Source organism: Maniola jurtina, chromosome 8, assembly GCF_905333055.1.
Source record: "Maniola jurtina chromosome 8, ilManJurt1.1, whole genome shotgun sequence".
Classification (NCBI taxonomy): Eukaryota; Metazoa; Arthropoda; class Insecta; order Lepidoptera; family Nymphalidae; genus Maniola; species Maniola jurtina.
This window is the reverse complement of record NC_060036.1, coordinates 9,543,378-9,564,600: the sequence shown is the minus strand read 5'-3', so window position 1 is coordinate 9,564,600 and position 21,223 is coordinate 9,543,378.

The window sequence follows — 21,223 nt, the reverse complement described above, 5'->3', positions numbered from 1 at the left end:
TAGTTGAGGAGCTACGATGCCACAGACAAATATACACAGATACACACGTCGAACTTATAACACCCCTCTTTTTGGGTCGGGGGTTAATTAAATAAACTGAATGGTTTCAAATTATTGCCATCCTTCGTCGCCGTGGCAATAAATTACAAATAAATTGGAGTTTAGTACACTTATAACAATATCTACATACATATATCTATTATAGCTAAATACATGATTTTCTGATCATATTATATTATAACATCGTTTATCACCCAAGAAATAAATAGAAACATCGAATAAATACGCGCTAAGTACTAAGTATACCTACAGCTTTTAATATACTTCTTTAGTCTGAGTTTTGTGCGCAAATACCTTTATACGTATGAATATTGTATGAACGGTCTCGTGGGAAATGTCTCGTACTACGTCTGCTTTAAAACGTAAATGTGGAGAATTTTTCCGTTTACCCGTAGAGATAGCATTGTTCGTGTTTAATTTTTTAGTGAACTTGTTCAGATCCTTTAGTATAACTATATTAATCATTTAGCAGATGGTGACAGAAGCGTCTACTTATGTACTTGATTATTATAGCTATTCAGTTCAGTTAATTAATTAATAAAACCCGCCTTTTATATATTATATTTGGAATTGAGTTCTTCATGAAATCGCATCGTAGCAAACAGCTTTCGTCAATAAAATTATAATTACGTTATAATTCGTAGCGTTGACTGTAGACAACTGTAATAAATGTCTATATATGCTTGGTATAACTTAGCTTAGTATAATGGTGAAGTAAGATACGTAGATAATATAAAGACACTATAGTTTGGACCTTCACGTTGAGTTGAAACAAAGCAGTAGATAAGCTAAGATTTTATTTTAAATTTAGTCTAAGACCTCAAGATGACAAAGAAGGGAACAAAGCTTTGATTTAAAAATAAAATGAGCAAAACGGCGCATTTTCATGACTTCTACAGTACGAGCTCGGTGAGATTATTTATGAGAGTGGCCACAAAATGACGCACATTGAAACGATGCTGCTCCACAAAAAATATTTTAACTCAGTAAAATGTATGTAATGTATTTCGTTTTTTTTTTATGAAACAGCACCGTCAGTTTTAGACTCTACAGTCCATCTGAAATCATGAAAATCTAAAAAATGAAAATAATTATTATCTTACATGTTACTTTTCGATTAATTACAATAATTAATAAAAAAAAAGTTGGCTTCATTCTACTCCGATGATACGCGTCGTTCCTAAATTACATTAAAATAAAACATGTTTTTTTTTTATAGATCGATAATGTTATCGGTTCTGAACTCTTCAGAACATTGAAAGCAGAAAACAGTAATCTGTATTTATGTGGAAATTATGTGTTTAAACAGTTTTTGTTTGCGTCTTACTGAGTCAAAAAAACCGGCCAAGTGCGAGTCAGACTCGCGCACCGAGGCCGAGGGTTCCGTACTGGGGTCCGAACTTTTGCACGATAAATCAAAAACTATCATGCATAAAAATAAATAAAAATCTGTTTTAGAATATACAGGTAAAGCCCTTTCATATGATACTCCATTTGGTAAAGTTATCTCACTTTGAAAATTGAAACACATTTTTTTAATGATGTAACCATAAATTGACGGTTTTCGGATTTATTTCTTTACTTGTGCTATAAGACCTAATTTGCCAAATTCCATGATTCTAGGTCAACGGGAATTACCCTATAGGTTTTCTTGACAGACACGACGGACGGATGGATGGACAGACAAACACACAGACAACAAAATGATCCTATAAGTGTTCCGTTTTTCCTTTTGAGGTACGGAACCATAAAAAACGCGCGATTTACTAACAAGAATGAATTGCATCCGGCTGCACGTTCAGACCTACATTACTTTGGAATTAGAGAATTTTTCACTCTCTTTACGTAGTGCAATAAAAGTCTTATCCTTAAACAGTTTTATTGCGATTCCAAGCAGTTTTCTGCTTGAAAACTTTCTTATTTTAATTAAAGAAATGATACTTGAAAAATAGGTCATAATAATTTTATCCAACACGAAAAAGTATAGAAAGGGTTAATATAATTTAAGTCTATATAAAACTTAGGTAGTAGTGTTTGTTTTTTGAATTTGTTTTGAATTTCTTTGTTTTCGCGTTACTAATGAGTTACAATATTAGTATCGCCTTTTACCCCTATACTGAAAATATTGTTACAATAACTAAATAGTATCGAACTTGTACAAATTGTAGATACTTATATGGAAATTAAGCCTAATTAAGGTAGGTAGGTACCTACCTTAGGCCTCTCCAAGAGTCCACCAACACTTACGATCCTACGTATTCTTCAACCATTCACCGAGAGACGCGTGGGCTAGTTCTGATAACACATATTATTACTATCAAGAGATTGCGATTGTTAAGCAACCTTGACCCAAGACGATAGGTGTACCTATGGGTGACCGACTTAAGAGGCCTTTTTGAGATTCCTCAATGTCTCGGAGAACACATTAAGCCATCGGTCCCGGTCATTATCACTAGCACCTATCAGTGATAATCACTGGTAACCTAAGAGCTGAAATCTCGTTCTTTTTAAGTCAAGATGTATGCGGAAGGATCTGGCAAACCGCCCTATGAGGTATCCCTAGTATACTTCTTTTTCTACTATAATGCTTCTAATGGGAAGAGGTCAAGATCCTCAGCGATGAGTACACGATGCAGGGAGTGAGAGAGAGGTAAATTAATAGGTAAATATCCATCACATCAACGACATACACAGAGTCTACACAACTTCCGTTTCCCATTGCACCAATCGCAGGGTTCACTGCTGAGTTATGAAAGCGTTGGACTAGCTAATGAGAATGAATTGCGCCCCGGCTGCACGTCCAGACTTACATTATTTTAGAATTAGCGAATTTTTCACTTGCTACGTACTTCCTACTGCAATTTGTCTTCGCCTTTTTATTACAATTCAAAATTAAACATCGCTGAAGTTTTTAATGTATTATTAGGGTGCCGTATCTTACGAGTGCCAACGGACCCTATAACTAAGCCTCCGCTGTCCGTCCGTCCGTCTGTCTGTATAGTACTGTAATTAACGCTAGCAACACTGCAAATCGTAGTTAAAATGTCATGATTATTATTTATTGAAACTAATTTAAAAATGAAAAATATAATCGCAAAATTTTATTAAAACATACCTATTTGTGGTTTTACTAATGTAATTGTGCGATGAACCATATTACATTTGATTAAAAATATTATAACCACCTACGTTTGTGGTAAGATATTATGAAAACCATTATGTTATAATAGATTAACAAAATGCTATTCCATTTAACTTTTGTATCAGCATTGCGGCACTATACGCAATCTTTATCATTATCATATTATGCCGTGTTCTAGCAAATGAACAACGCTTGTATTTATAAATATACGTAACAATATTTGGTGCGTTAACGCATTTATCACAAACAAAAAGAAAAACTGAAATTTGTGTATGTAATTTTGAAAAGACAAATTACAAACACAGATTTTTGTTTTTAGAATGTATCTCCACTCTACATATTTTCATTGAATTCGATTGGTTAGTAACCAAATGAGAACCAAACTACGTTTGTATGAAAAGCGCTGGGGAGGGCGCTAGCGAAACTTCTCTTGAGGAAATAACCCTACTTACATCTGACGTGAACTGTTTGCAAGAACTACATTTTGCAGGATTGGTAGTCTCAAACGCCGTCACTATTTGTGCCTCATCTGCTTTCTCGAAGTATAATTTCAAAGGGATGCTAAGTAGGTACCTACCTATTGGTTAGGAACTATGTCCACTGTACATTATTAACAATTTTATAATTCCCATCTTCATTTGTATTTTTATCGGTTGAACGGGTAAGTTAGCATGTTGGTTCATAAACATGATTAGTTAATTAAGAGGAAAACCTATGCGAATGACATTGACGATTTCCCCTTCAAACTAGCAATTTTGACATGTCATGACCCTCTATTGACAATTAATCAAGCAGACATTTCAATCTGCGAAATTTACGCGGACTTTTAGTATTTTGACGTAGGAGGGTAAAAGATCCAGTACATGAACGAATAAGGACTACCCTGACTTTGACCTAAAATTAAGATATATGAGAATCGTTCTATATATAATTTTTATATTTTTTTTTATCTGTGTCTATACACAGTAGGTATACACTCTTAAATTATTTAAATATCAAAAACGCAAAAAAAATGCGTGGTATTAATTATTATAAATTATTTTATTTAACAAAAGGATAAATTGCCAGTAAATGAACTGGGAATTTCAGTGAATGAACGAACTCTATCTAGTGCATAAACTCTCGATTCCTATTAATAAATTCTTAAGTATATTTTCGCCTTGGAATTTAAAAAAAAATGTCAGATTTTCAGTTTTTGACTTATTGTATATTTTTTTCTACATTTTGCGCGATAAATCAAAAACTATTTTACATAATAATAATAAATAAAACCTGTTTTAGAAGACTGCAAGTTACAATAGAGCCGCTTGGAACAATTTTTTTTGCTGTTTCTTCTGGTAATATTCACAATGCAGAAATAATAATCATCATGGTGTTTAGATGGTTTGCGCCAAATTATAAAATTTTTTTTTAGTAAAAGTAGTTAACTATTCTTATTTGCTCATAAACGCAACGAGGAAATACAGCTTCCACATATAAAAATTTGAGTCCAGGCCTTGCTGTTAGCTGCTAATGGGTTCTCAAAGTAGCCCGAGTATACTTGTTTTACTGGGCACAAAAGGAAAGAATGAAAGGAGCTTACCCAGTACATCTTAAAAGATCCGTTATAGATACATGCATCCTGCCATGCCTTACCTATGCCAGCCAAACATGGGTCCAGACAAAGAATATAAAAAGAAATAGTGACTTGCTAAAGGGCGATGGCAAGGTGCATAAATTAAGCAAAAAATATTCAAAGTGAGAATTGAAGACATAAGAAAAAAGACAAAGCCTACAGACACCTTGAGACATGCCCTAAAACTGAAATGCAAATGGTCATATTGTATCGATTTTTACAGATTAAAGAAAGACAGGTAGGTAGACCGAAGACGCGTTGGTCTAATGCTATTGTGCAAATCGCGAGAGAAAATTAGCTTGATAGTACCAAAGACAGAGAGAAATGGGGATACCCAAGAGGGATCCATATCCAAGAAAGCAGAATACCAGAATAAATATAAAAAAAAATTCAAAAGAAAAATAAAACCGACTTCAAAATCACAAACACTAAAAAGTAAAAAATAATTTAAGTTATTGTGGTTTTTGAAGTCGGTTTTATTTTTATTTTGAAAATTTTTTATTTCAAAATTTTTAGTGGCCCCACTGTACTATAATAATATGCCATGCCCAGCTAAAACCCTACTGTTTACTAAGCAATTACACTGATCGCGAGCAATTTGCTCTTATCCATTGAGGAGTTCTGTTCTCCATCTCAGAAGATATTCATCAGAACTTCATCAAATTTATATGGGACCACCTGCAAAGTATACCTAGCTTTTCAAAAAAAAAAAATCCAGATCGGTCCAGGCGTCTTTGAGCAATCGGTGAACATACATTAAAAAAAAATTGAATTTGCTCTTATCCATTGAGGAGTTCTGTTCTCCATCTTCAAAGATATTCATCAGATCTTTACCAAATTTATATGGGACCACTTGCAAAGTATACCCTATCAAACAAAAAAAAATCCAAATCGGTCCAGGCGTCTTTGAGTAATCGGGGAACATACATAAAAAAAAAGATACCAACGAATTCAGAACCTCTTCCTTTTTTTAAAGTCGGTTAAAAATATACTAAGATTTACTAACATGGTGTTATACCATAGAGTAGCAAACAGAGGCAAAGCTTCTAAGAAGCGAGCAAAATTTATAACTATTTTGGTAGGGCTGGCACTGGAGGATACAATTTAATTAACAATAGTTATTTGTTCAACAAGATGGTAAAGTTTGTTTTTGTTGTGATTGCCTAGTTTAAATATCGATCTTTAAATATCGATCGATAGATCTAAATATCGATTTTGAACGAAATCAGTCAATTTAGAAAGAATTATAAATGGTGCCAACTTTTTTAAATTTTGGTTACAGGTTCCTATTTTGTGATCCCAGGGAGCTCTAAATATCGATTTTGAACAAAATCGGTCAATTAACAAAGAATTTCAAAATGGCGTCGACTTTTTTAAATTTTGGTAACAGTTTCTTATTTTGTGATCCCAGGGAGCTCTAAATATCGATTTTGAACGAAATCGGTCAATTAACAAAGAATTTCAAAATGGCGTCGACTTTTTTAAATTTTGGTAACAGTTTCTTATTTTGTGATCGCAGGGAGCTCTAAATATCGATTTTGAACGAAATCGGTCAATTAACAAAGAATTTCAAAATGGCGTCGACTTTTTTAAATTTTGATAACAGTTTCTTATTTTGTGATCCCAGGGAGCTCTAAATATCGATTTTGAACAAAATCGGTCAATTAACAAAGAATTTCAAAATGGCGTCGACTTTTTTAAATTTTGGTAACAGTTTCTTATTTTGTGATCGCAGGGAGCTCTAAATATCGATTTTGAACGAAATCGGTCAATTAACAAAGAATTTCAAAATGGCGTCGACTTTTTTAAATTTTGGTAACAGTTTCTTATTTCGTGATCCCAGGGAGCTCTAAATATCGATTTTGAACGAAATCGGTCAATTAACAAAGAATTTCAAAATGGCGTCGACTTTTTTAAATTTTGGTAACAGTTTCTTATTTCGTGATCCCAGGGAGCTCTAAATATCGATTTTGAACGAAATCGGTCAATTTACAAAGAATTTCAAAATGGCGTCGACTTTTTTAAATTTTGGTAACAGTTTCTTATTTCGTGATCCCAGGGAGCTCTAAATATCGATTTTGAACGAAATCGGTCAATTAACAAAGAATTTCAAAATGGCGTCGACTTTTTTAAATTTTGGTAACAGTTTCTTATTTCGTGATCCCAGGGAGCTCTAAATATCGATTTTGAACGAAATCGGTCAATTTACAAAGAATTTCAAAATGGCGTCGACTTTTTTAAATTTTGGTAACAGTTTCTTATTTTGTGATCCCAGGGAGCTCTAAATATCGATTTTGAACGAAATCGGTCAATTAACAAAGAATTTCAAAATGGCGTCGATTTTTTTAAATTTGGTAACAATATCCTGTTTTGTGATCCTAGGGATCCTCAGATATTGATTTTGAACAAAATCTATGACAGTTCAAGAAAATAGATTTTAAACACTATTTAAATTATTATCATTAACATTAAATTAAATGAAAACACGACGCGCGACGTGTACTGCAGCCCCTGAGCTTGAGCACAGGCCGAGCCGATATAAACCGATTTCTCTCCGTACGCGACGTAGCGCCTGTGCTCACGCACACACGCGCCTCAAGCTTGTAGTAGTGTACCTATCGTAGCGCGCTTGTATGAAGCTTTGACTCTGTTCGCTACTCATGTGGTTATACAACGCAATACCACACTAACAAACACTCGTACAAACATACAGACAAGTATATACTCACACACACTCACACACACACATGGACGCACGCACACGCACTTTTGAACGGTTTGAACGGAACACGGTTTTGAAATTGAAATTGAAAAAAGTGTAAGAATTTGTAAGAAAATATTTAAAAAAGGTATATCAGCCGGTTTTTTATTCCAGCTCTTAATACATGTAAAAACGTCCAATCTGTTCATTTACTTGAGCCTTTACCCTAGTACCTAATTATATCGACCGCCCCATATCAAAACAAAGTAAATGTCATTTTTCCGAAAATCGTTTTATGTCATAAGCCTAACTTTCATAGTATGTCCCGTTGTATTGTAAGGACACCCACATTAAAGTAAAATTAAAAGCTAGTAAGTCTCTTTGACCATTTTAAAACATAGTAAGTCTATGAACTGGCTAGGTTTTTTATAGATTAATGCGCCTTACTAAGTTTTTCAAAGGAATTAGATAAAATAAAATAAATATCACCCATTATCTAAATACCATGTCAAAACAGTAAATACTTAATGATGCATTAAAACTTAAAAGTAAGATAGGAAAAGTCAATGACCTCTACATGTCAACTGTTAAATATTATGGCTTGCAAGGGAAATACTTTGCATACTTACATAATGTTTTTAAGGTTCCATATCTCAAAAGGAAACACGGGACCCTTATAGGATCACTTTGTTGTCTGTCTTTCTGTCCGTCTGTCCGTCTGTCGTGTCTGTCAAGAAAACCGATAGGGTATTTCCCGTTAACCTAGAATTATGGGCAGGTAGATAGGTCTCAACTCTCATAGCCCAAGTAAAGGAATAAATCCGAGAACAAATTTCGTGATTCTAGATCAACGGGAAGTACTGTATAGGTTTTCTTGACGGACGGACGGACAAATGGACAGACAACGAAGTGATCCTTTAAGAGCTCCGTTTTTCATTTTGAGGTACGGAACCCTAAAAAAGAAAGTGATGCACATCTAATGAATAAATGTGTAGGCCAGTCTTCAAACTAAAATATTTAAACCCCTTTAATTTAAAAACTGTCATAGCCTAGTGGTTAGAACGTCCGCCTCCTAATCGAAGGTCGGGGGTTCGATCCTGGAATCACGCACTACTAACTTTTCAGTTATGTGCGTTTTAAGCAATTTAATATTGTATATCAAATCTTTGAAAAGAGCAACCGCCGAGTTTCTTGTTGAAGACTACGGCCTAAACTTCTCTTGAATTTAAACCACTTACTAGGTTTTGATCTGAGAAAGAAATTTGACATTAATTGACAAAATTGAGAGACCTAAGCTTGTATAAGAACACAGAAGTGTCATAATTCGTGTTCACTTTGCCTAACGTCTCTCGGAGAGCAGAGAGAGATTTAAACTGTTTCTTATAATCACTGGCCATATTTCAAATGCGAAAGTGTGTTTGTTGGTTTAATATTCAATCACGCTGCAACGGAGCAACCAGTCGACGTGGTTTTTTGCATGGATACATTTAAAGACCTTGAGAGTGACATCTCTCTCCGCATCGTATTCTTTATTGCTGAGGGTTGTGACCTCTTTCCATTATTCCTACATCTAATGGTAGGTTTTCTTGGGATAATAATGCGGTGGGTTCAAAGAGCCTACGGAACTCGACTAGAAAAACGAGATTTTGACTCTTAGTTTTAACGGTTATGAATTAGTTATTATTATCAGTGATAAAATTGATTAGGGCTGCCAGGTAAAATGACATTTATCTCGGAAAATCAAAGAGTTTCCACGAGATTTTTTCCAAGTTTGCGCTACTAAGTACATATATTATGAAGAGGAAAGGTTTGTTTGTTTGTTATCGATAAACTCTGAAACTACTGAACTACTTGCACTAAAGACATAATCATCAACATCAACCGACAGACGTCCACAGTGAACATAGGTCTTTAATAGGGTCTTCCACATGCTACGGGTTTGCGCCGCCTGAATCTTTGCGCTTGCGCTTGACGACAATCATGCTTTAAAGAAAGCAATGATGAGGTCCAAGTTGGAGCACGCTTACCTGGAAGATGCCTATTCACTCTTGGCTTGCAGGTATCTATGGTATATATGGCAGGAAACACGGCCGCCGAAATGGCGTTCCAACCTTTAGGCTCTCCCCATTGCCCGCAGCATGAATCTGAGCTTCCTTATGATGGTTATATTATGTACATATAATATCTCATAAGAAATCTCTAACACACAATCCAGCTAAGTAAGTCCAATTTCGAAAAAAGCTAGCTAGCCGACAAATCTAACTCAGGCAGCCTTCGGGAACCTTCGAGATGTCTCTGTCCAAAATTCCTCAATGCTTGAAGAACAGTCTTTGAATAGTGCATATTGTCAGTGATGAAATATGGATCCGAAATATAGGTCTTTTTTTTGTACACAGGAAATGCCTGACGCATACCCCTCCGTCATGTGGGGCTTGCACCAAACTTGCACTACTACGAAATCCATTTCGGAACACGGCACCCGGAACGAGGCGCGCTATCTCCTAACATAGGTATAATACCTATTTAGAACACTTACTATCTGTCATCATAATCTATGACAACCTCCGAGTATTTACCTGGTAAAACCGTAACTTTAGAATAAAATTTAGTATATAAGCAGGCTTCATTTAGAAATGAAAAAATCCCTATTTTATTTTTCAACGATTATAAACACAACTTTCATTCAAAAATAATAAGCTTATATTCATTTTAAATAATATTTTGCGACGAAATGACGCGCACAGTCCTTCCGCCATGACAGTCCAGTGGACACTGAATTCCATAGAGCGCCTGCAAGAAAATAAATAGCACAGGAAGTTTTTTGGTTAGTTTTAGATTATTTAAGAAACGAAAAACATTTAGTATAAAACTAACAGTTAAAATTGATTGCTAAACCTAAACATATCATTTTCTGGAGGTTGGCTTCAAAGTATCAAGATGTTAAAGAAAACTTTTACAGAACAAGTTGCGAACAGCAATGTTTTCAACTTGGTTTTTTTTTATTATTGGGATAATGTATACTAAATTAAAAAAGGCCCTTATAATCTTCACAAACTGAAGTTTTTAATTGCATGTATTTAATAGCTGTTAATGCTTTAGAAAAATAAACAATTTACTTCAAAGTACAGCATTTTTGCGATTTGTCAAATAGCAATTACCTTAAAGGATAATACTGTCTTCTCACGCTCGCATACCCTACATTAGCAATGATGCGTAAATGACACATCACACAGTCGTTTGACGCACGCAGTTGCATGTTGCAACTAGGCTAACACCCTCGCAAGCCTCCGATTACGCAACATTGATTAATTTGCGTTGTACACATACAGACACTCTACTTCAAAGCTTGTGGTGCGAATGAAACTGTTTTCACACCCGACACAAAAAGTAAGCCTTTCTTTTATGTGTACATAAAAGAATACGCATGATGTGTATGGTGCACATTCATGGCATCAATAAGCAATCTAATGTAGTGCGTCCCTTGTTTTAAAGAGAGCTTTCGTAGTTATTTGTTCTTTTGATGATGGTGGGGTGAATTTGTACCTTCCACACTACAGTTAATTTGTAATGGTAGTCATATACGCTTAGGTCACACGAGTAGCTTAGGTAGTAAGAGTACAGCAATAACCGATGAGCGTGTGATATTCATCCCTGCCTACTAAACACACTAATATTATATAGGAAAAAGTAGTGTGTAGTGTGTAGTATGTAGGTCTGTGTGTATGTTTGTTACTCTTTCACACAAAAACTACGAGACGGATTTGGTTGAAATTTAGAACAGAGATAGATAAAATAAAAGAGTTTCGACGAGCTTTTTAAAAACCCTATATCCACGCGAACGAAGTCGCGAGTATCAGCTAGTATTATAAATACGAAAGTGAGTCTGTCTGTGTCGTCTACTTTTTCACGGCCCACTCGTTTAACCTATTTTGGCGGAATTTGGTAAGATATCTAGCATCCCAAGGACGGTCATAGGTTACTTTTGTCCCTATAAATCAAAGAGTTCCCACAGGATTTTTGAAACCTAAATCCACCCGGATGAAGTCATAGTTTAAAAAAATTAAACGCGTTATTTTTCGCTCGTTCATAGGCGTAATAATCAATCGTATATATTCAAAACCAAGCTCGCGCACATGTTTATCCAATTTGGCGTAGTCTGGAAAGTTGTGAGTTCGTAACACGTGGGCTGCTTAAATTAGGGATTCATAATTGTAGAGGCACTGCGAGTAATCATTTTAGAAGCTACGCGTGCCACGACGTAGCGTAATTCGTTAGTTGCCCCTAGCCTCTTGTAGCGTGTTGTTGTTTCCAAAGAAATTGTAACTTTAAATTGTGAATTATAATATATATTTTTTTAGTGTTCATTTCTTTTGTTTTTATTACTACCCTGGTAGAGAACACGGCGCTACTATATATATACAGCAACATTCGTCGTACATAAAATACCTGTACAAATATACCTGTACATTGGTGACTCGGACTTTGAACTACCAGGGTAGCGCGTGTTAATTTTCTTAATTAAAATAAAGTAAAGTAACGTAAGCTAGGGCAACTCAAATTAACACGTAGGAAGTGAAAAACTAAAAAACTTTAAAAATGGCGCAACCTACGACAGTAGTGAAGGATGAAGACACGTATCTAGCGTCGATATCTCTCACGTCGAAGATCCCGGAGTTTTGGACCGACCAACCTAGGGTCTGGTTTATCCAGCTGGAAGCAATACTGGCACCACAAAAACAAGGAGACGCATCCAAGTATAATATAGTGGTATCCAAGCTGGGTAAGGATGTCATTCAACAGGTGACGGACATCCTGATCAATCCTCCGGAGGTGCGTAAGTACGAGGTACTTAAAGAAAGGTTGCTCAACATATATGAAGAGTCGGAGAACCGCCAGATACAGAAGCTCATCGGGGAGATGGAACTGGGTGATCAGAAACCCAGCCACCTCCTCCGAAAGATGCAGGATCTGGCCAGGGGTAAAATTAATAATGAGACCCTAAGTGTTTTATGGCAGAATCTGCTACCAGCAGCAGCACGAGGCGTTCTGGCTGCGACAGAAGCTAAAGATCTAGACAGACTAGCCGTGATTGCTGACAAAGTAATGGAAACTATGAAGTCCCAACCAGTAGCAGAAGTGGCAGCAAAGGAGGCGGTACCCGGAACTTCGTCGATGGCAGCTGAAATAGCCAGGATCCATGCGAGGTTGGACCAGCTGGACAGGTCCAGACACAGTTGGCGAGGTAGGCGAGGTCGCGGAGGTTTCCGTGGTCGTTCGCGTTCCCGAGGACGAGAGGAAAACAGGTCCAGACGTACCCCGGATAGCCCGGACTGGCTCTGCGTGCATCATTTTAGATACAGGCAGAGAGCTAATCGCTGCGAACAGCCGTGCACCTGGAATACGAAGCAGGAAAACTAGTAAAGATGCAGGTGGAACCGGTGGGTACCTGCGTCGAATTTGGGAACCACCGTTTATGTATTACGGATAAAGACAATGGCATACGTTATTTAATAGACACAGGTGCGAACATTTCAGTGTTGCCTAAAAGTTATAAATCAGTGTGTGACAGTGCAATAAATAATAAATACAAACTTTATGCCGCGAATGGTAGTGAAATACAGACTTTCGGAACAAAGACTCTAGTGTTAAATTTAAGATTGCGTCGTGCGTTTAAGTGGACTTTTGTAATAGCCGACGTTAAACAACCCATTTTAGGAGCGGATTTTTTAGCTAAGTATAATTTGTTAGTAGACTTAAGAAACAGACGATTGTTAGATCAGGAGACTAACATGTATGTAATTTCCACTATAGTAAACTCGGAGTATTCATCTATTTTTACTATAGCCGAGTCGCATCCATGTTATTCTCTCCTAAGTAGGTTCCCAGAATTGACAATGCCAGCGACGTTCAAAGAACCACCACGTCACAGCGTAAGACACCACATCGAGACTTCAGGTCCTCCGGTGCATGCGCGTCCAAGGCCGCTGCCGCCGGACCGATTTAAAAAGGTAAGAGAGGAATTTCGCCTTATGCAGGAAATGGGTATTTGCCGCCCGTCAAAGAGTGCGTGGGCGAGTCCTCTACACGTTGTACCTAAAAAAGATGGTAATATAAGGCCGTGTGGAGACTATAGAGCGCTGAATGCAATTACGAAGCCTGATAGATACCCAATTCCTCACATAAAGGATTTTACGTTTATTTTAGCCGATAAGAAAGTATTTAGCAGGATTGATATTAACCGAGCGTATCACTTTATTCCGATAGCAGAGGATGACGTGGAGAAAACAGCTATCATTACACCTTTTGGTTTGTTTGAATGGCCATGTATGTCTTTCGGTTTAAGAAACGCAGCACAAACATTTCAACGTTTCATGAATAATTATGTTTTACAGGATTTAGAGGCAAATTTTCAACAAAATAACCCGGATTGCGCAAATTATAAAGCAGAATTTGTTTTTTCATATTTAGATGATTTAATAATAGCTAGCGAAAATAGTTCGCTCCACGAAAAACATTTAGAGACCGTTTTTGAAAGATTACAACAAGTTGGGCTAACTATTAATTTAGCAAAGTGTGCATTTTCGCAGGATAAAGTTGAGTTTCTGGGTCATGAGGTCTCAGCCAGTGGCTTAAGACCGTTGCCAAGCAAGGTCCAAGCCATTGTAGACGTTCCCAGACCGAAAACGGTAGAGGAACTTCGTAGATTTTTGGGCATGGTAAATTTCTATAGAAGTCATTTGCGTCAGGCAGCCGAATATCAAGCTGAATTAAATAAGTATCTTCACGGAGCAAAGAAACGTGATAAAAGTAGTATAGTGTGGACAGAAAGTGCTGTTCAAGCTTTCGAACAATGCAAGTTGAATTTACAGAACGCTGCTTTGTTAGCGTATCCGATAACAGGTCAAGTGCTTGCTATAATGGCAGACGCGTCAAATAGTTGTGTTGGAGGCACATTACAACAAAGAGTAAATAACGAGTGGGTTCCGTTAGGTTATTTTTCGAAAAAATTGACTGACACGCAACAAAAGTACAGTACCTACGACAGGGAGTTACTTTCGCTTTATTTGTCAGTGCAATATTTTAGGAACATGTTCGAAGGTAGAGATCTCGTTTTGTATACAGATCATAAGCCGTTAACGTTTGCGTTTAAAAAGCTAAGTAGTAGTAAAGAAACGCCGCGAAGGACCCGTCAGTTATTATTTATTAGTGAGTTCACGACGGATATACGCTATACAAAAGGCGAAGAGAACGCGCCTGCGGACGCGTTATCGCGCGTTGAAACAATTTCGTGCCCGTCTGTACTTGACTTCACAGAAGTGGCTATTGCGCAAGCGAACGACACAGAGCTCACAGAATTGCTAGGAACAAAAAACGGTAACACGAGACTAATAAAAATTGACTTGCCGAGTGTAAATAAGCCCATTGTTTGTAACTTGCGAGGCGATAAGGCTAGGCCTTACTTACCAAAACAGTTTAGGCGTATCGCATACGAAACAATACATAACCTAAGCCATCCAGGCATTAGAACAACAAGGAAAATGGTAACTAATAATTATTTTTGGCCTGGGATGAATAAAGATATAGGTATTTGGGCTAGGTCGTGCATAGAGTGTCAAAAAGCAAAGGTTCACAGACACACTATGTCACCTTTAGGGCAATTTGCAAAAGTAGATAGAATGTGTCATTTACACATTGACATTACAGGTCCATTCACTATTTCAGAGGAAGGCTACAGGTATAGTCTTACAATGATCGATAGAGAAACAGGTTGGCCGGAAGCATTTCCAATTAAAGATATTTGTGCGAAGACAGTAGCCAAACTCGTGTATGAAGGATGGATTACTAGACATGGGTGTTTTATTAATTTAAGCTCAGATCAAGGAAAGCAATTTGAAAGCAGTCTCTTTAGACAGTTAATGAAATATTTAGGGGTTCATAAGTTTAGGACGACACCGTACCATCCACAAAGTAATGGCATGATCGAACGATGGCATCGTAGTTTTAAGGCCGCCTTAATGGCGAGATTAAAGGACAATAGATCGTGGGTTGAAGAAATGCACACCATTATGATGGGACTACGTGCAGCACCACGCAGTGACACAGGGGTAAGTGCCGCGGAATTAACCTTCGGGCGAACTCTGAGGCTCCCTGGAGAATTTTTCGAACCATCGGATAGTAAGATAACGGACGGTGAGGAGTACCTAAAGCAGTTGAAACAGGTAATTAGTAATTTAAGACCGAAACCCGAGACACACAGAGACTCTCGGACTATTTTTGTGCACCCTGCCTTAAAAGACTGTAAAAAAGTTTTTGTTAGAAACGATGTAATGCGTAAGTGTCTACAACCACCGTATGACGGTCCCTATGACGTCATAAAGCGGTTGGAAAAAGCATACTTAGTACAGTTACCCAATAGACAGGCCCTTATTTCTATTGACAGGTTGAAACCGGCTTTTGTCCTGGATATCGAAAATCCACGACAAACGCCGGGTGAAACGTCATGTAAGAAAAAATGTAGATTTAGTGACGATGACGTTTTGCCGACTCATACAATCCGTACTACTCGGAGTGGGAGAGTCAGCAAAACGCCCGTTAGGTATCAGTAGAATAATTTGAGTATCAACTAGCAATTAAGCAATAAGTATTACGAAATAAGTATTGTAAAATGGCCCCGATCCGCATATATTATTTTTTATTTTATTCATGTATTATTTTTTATTAGAAGTCATAACTAAACCTTATTATTGAGAGTGTTAGAGTGGTTGACGATTGTTATAATTTATTGGATAGTGTGTAAATGTAAAATGTAATGTAACCAACATTCGAAGCGTTGAGTGCAACGAAGGCTGGATGGCGTGGGAATAGCAACAATTGAACGTGGTATTGCCACAGCGACCCCGTCGCCACCCGCTCAAGTTGTAGTGACCTCATCTCAAGTATGATGTGTTAAGAGATGTACCATGCATCGAATCAAAGGAACACTTTAACTTGGTGACGTGTTTAAATTATGATTTGTTGGGTAAGCGGATCGGAAACATTGTTAGGGTTGTCGAAAAATGAAGAACGAATATTGTGAAATAAAATTAAGGTTGCGGAAATTTGTATTTGTTTAATTTTTATTAAGATAAAAATTTGGGGTGGTGTGATGTAGAGGCACTGCGAGTAATCATTTTAGAAGCTACGCGTGCCACGACGTAGCGTAATTCGTTAGTTGCCCCTAGCCTCTTGTAGCGTGTTGTTGTTTCCAAAGAAATTGTAACTTTAAATTGTGAATTATAATATATATTTTTTTAGTGTTCATTTCTTTTGTTTTTATTACTACCCTGGTAGAGAACACGGCGCTACTATATATATACAGCAACATTCGTCGTACATAAAATACCTGTACAAATATACCTGTACAATAATATTAATTTAAGGCATGCTGTTACAAGATTTCGCGATGGAAACGATGACAAATTGAACCTTTTTATGACATGACAATAAGTGATGATGGAAGCTGGCTAACTGGCTAAGGGGTATGGCAGTTTTATTAAACCCATATCCTTTATCGGTTTCTAGACAGATCGTACCGGAACGCTAAATCTCTTGACCTCAGCCTTCCATCAGAGGGACCATCAGACAAAATTATAATATGACTAGAGGATGCCCGTGGCTTTGCCCGCGTGGATTTCGGTTTTTTTAATCCCGTGTGAACTGTTTGATTTTCCGGGATAAAATGCCTATGTCAATTACAGGGACGCAAGCTCGGTACCTTTCATACAAATTGGTTTAGCGGATGGGTTTTTAGGAATCCCTTGGGAACTCTTTGCTTTTCCGGAATAAAAAGTAGCTTGTGTCCGTCCCCGGTATATAAGCTAACCCTGTACCAAATTTCGTCAGAATCGGTTAAACTGTTGGGCCGTGAAAAGGTAGCAGACAGACAGACAGACAGACAGATAGACAGACAGCCACACTTTCGCATTTATAATATTAGTATGGATTAAATTTTAGTCTAGAAAGAAATATACTTATTGTGAGGAACATATAATTATGCAGACAGACAATAACTTAACGAGTGCCTTTATTACACAGAATTATAATAAACCAGGAAAACTGCCAAGTTATAACATTTACGAGTAAGTACGTTAATTATTTTGGCATTTTTTCCATCCACACATTTCAGAGTTGAAGCTTAATTAATTAGTGGGGACACGTCATTCGTTGAAATTAAGCTTGGAGCGAAAATTTATTTAATGTGGCATACGTTTGGTAGATTCACAAAAATCGCGTTACGTCTGGATAGGGGGCACGCGGAATATTATGAACTAGATGTGGTTACGTTTTCCATAAGTTACATTTTACTTTCAAGCGATGCAAACTAAAACATTTGCCAAGAACAACATGCAACAACACATGCTACAATTACCAAAATAGTTATTTCCATTGTAGTGGTCGAAATGTCGGTGGACTTTTTTTATTCCGATACAAGTTAGTTATTGATTCCCAAATCCCATCTGACTTGGTGGTACCTAAGTGATGATGCAAACGGGGCACGAGCTAATCTGGAAGAGGTATGCCAGTTTTATTAAACTCCGTTTGGACTGTTGCAAATCATTTGCTCAAGCGGAACTATTTATTTTGATAAGGAACTCGAGCATTTTTACCGTTAGAAGCTGCAAGAACTCTTTTTTTTTTTTTGAAAAAAGCAATACTGCTTAGGAGAATTTTTTCTAGCGCGCTCGCCTACGCTTTCCGGATAAACGTAGTTTGGTTTCAATTTGAATACTAACTAATCAAACTCAATAAAATTTTAATTATAATATGTTAATCTGTGTCTGTAGTTTGAAACATTTAGATGTGTAAATCTTGGAGCACATGTAACTTTGAACCTGCGCATTTTTTACAAAAATCTAGAAAATATAGACATCATAGTAAATATATTATTATTTAGAACGTGTCTAGAATATTTCCTTTGAGTTTGATTGATAAATATTCAAATAAGAACCGTTTTCTTGGAGTGGGTTACGAATAAACTCCTCTCAACAATTTCAAATTCACGCCTGCAAACTTCCAGCTAGGTGCAGTTATTTTGATGCCAAATCTAGAGGTGCTATTGATCCGCCGATACTAGAGGCGGGAGGGAGTAGGCGGTCTCAAGGGCCGTCTGCTGTAAAGTATCGCTTAATGACGTGTAACGAGCGCGGTCTCCGCATCATAGTTGCATACGTGAAAAACGAGATGCATACCAATGAAACGAATGTCAGAGCCGAGCAATTTTCCAAACGCTTTGGTAAGCGATAGCATTGTTGAGGATTTAGGCAAGCTGCTGATAACTTTTTAATCTGACTAAAATAATCAATTTTTAACCCCAGACAAAAAAGAGGGGTGTTATAAGTTTGACGTGTGCATCTGTCTGGGGCATCGTAGCTCGTAAACTAATGAACCGATTTTAATTAAGTTTTTTTTTGTTTGAAAGATGGCTTGATCGAGAGCTATAATCCAATAAAATCGGTTTAGCCGTTTGAAAGTTATCAGCTCTTTTCTAGTTAGTAACCTTCACTTGTCAGGGGTGTTACAAATTTTTAATTTACACTTGTACTTAACTTTAGTTTACTTTACAACTGGCGACGGGTTCTAACGTGGGACGCAACGTGCGTTGACACATTAGCTCCGTTTCAAAGGCAGACCGAATTAAAAATTAGAAGCGGGCGCAAGCATGATTCTCTTATCGAGAGTTGAATTTTTGTTATTTTGTCGCGAGGAACCTGTATCCATGGAATCTTAGTGTCAAAAAACTCTTACGAGATTTACTACGCATTTACTTCCTCATCTGGTAACAGCAGGGCTGGCTCATTTTTTGCGCAAAGGATCAGTCGGAGTGTTCAGCGCGGAAATGCAGCCGGCAATATTGGCACCAATCCATGCAGGCATAATTTATACAGTAATTAGAAAAGCTTAGCCTTATATTATTGAAGCATATTCAATTTAAAAAATTACTTTATTTGTTTTTTAATAAACGACAGTTTACGAAAAGTTTCTATCTTGCAAATGTTTTAAAAAAATCAGTACAAAATTGTGTTTTATTTAGTGTATGAAACAGTGTTGGTGTACCGATATTGAAACCAAAAATACTTATTTACGGAGCACGTTAGATATGGGACGCAAAACTGATCATATTATTTAATATTACAACTCCACAGTACACCAATGCCGCTTTCAAAAGCTAGTTCAATATTGACTAACAGAAATACACCAGAATTTTTAGTTTTGCTCCGCGGAGCTTTGCTAGTAAATATTTAATGCTCTTTGCGGGGTTTTAAACATTTTTGCTCATAATTTCACCATGCCAAGCAATGCGCCTACGAAAATGTCTTGAGACGTTGACAGAGGTTTTCCGAGTTTTTCATCAAAACCTTCAAAATTACTAAATTTGAATATTTTTCCATCGCAATGATTTAATCACGGGTGTTCTACGTGCCCCGCACAATCTCATTATCTCGTTTCGCACGGTACTCGCTTCGGTACGACTTTTTCGTCAATTTGCATACGTAATTAATTAACTTTTTTTTTTTTTGAGAACGCTTTTCTTTCGTCGCAGCAGCTGGGATGTGAATTTCGTCTGTTATGTCATTCAGAGGCTCGTTAGTTGGGTCTCTTCACATTAATCTCCACCTAACTGGACGGTAGTGAAATATAGTGTCTAGTTTAATTTCAAAAAAAATGTACGCTCGTGCATAAACTTTTGTTGATTAATTTTGAGTCTGACAGCAGTTAATTGAAGGTTTTTCAAAAGTTTTTAGTACGCCTAGGTCGAGTGAACTGATCGGTCAACTTACCCTTTGCACTTTTTAATATGGAGATACGAATTGATCTTTCATTTTCATTCACCTATTATTAGCTTATTATCTTATCATCACGCAATTATTTTTCTTAGAAGTCGCCTTATAATACTAGCAGTGTAATGTACCCAGTAGGTACACAATTTGCAAATATCTTTTTAAAGAATGTGATCGAAGTGATAACCTCTACTCTAATAGGTTAATAGGTGTCTGTACACGGCATTGATATGGTCTCTAAATAAGATTTATTAAAATATTAAGATACAGAATTATAAACAAAAAATTACAATAGTCTTAAGTACCTACAAAATGGCTTACTGACAAATATTCATTTGCTGGTACACAAGAATGTATTAATAATGAAAATGATAAAAGTGCTAGATAGGCATGAAAATAAAAAAAATGTTGGTGAACTTGTTTAAATAAATATGTTTGTTATTATAAAAATGTAAAAGTATTATGGTTTGTGGTGATAAGGTCATTAATTATACAAGCGGCACATACGAACAATAGGATTGTAGAAGGAATTTTTATTTTTGTAAACGCTAAAAGCAAAGGATCTAGGATTTCTTAATCGGAAATTAAACCGTTACCATGGTTCAGAACTTAAACACTAAAGTAAATAACAAATTAAAAATTCATGGAATAGCTTTAATTTATCCACTTACAACACTGTTTGCATTTATTATAGCCACGTATTCTGTAGCGAATAGAACGAATTGAATATTAATAAGGTACAGACTTTACTGTGCGAACTCTAAGGTTATTAACATTGAAAGCATCTTAGGATAGGTATCAGTACCCACTCTAGTCCTACTCTAGGGAGTGGTAAATATTTAACAAATTGATTCTCAAGGTAAGTTTACGGTTCCCACGTTTGACCA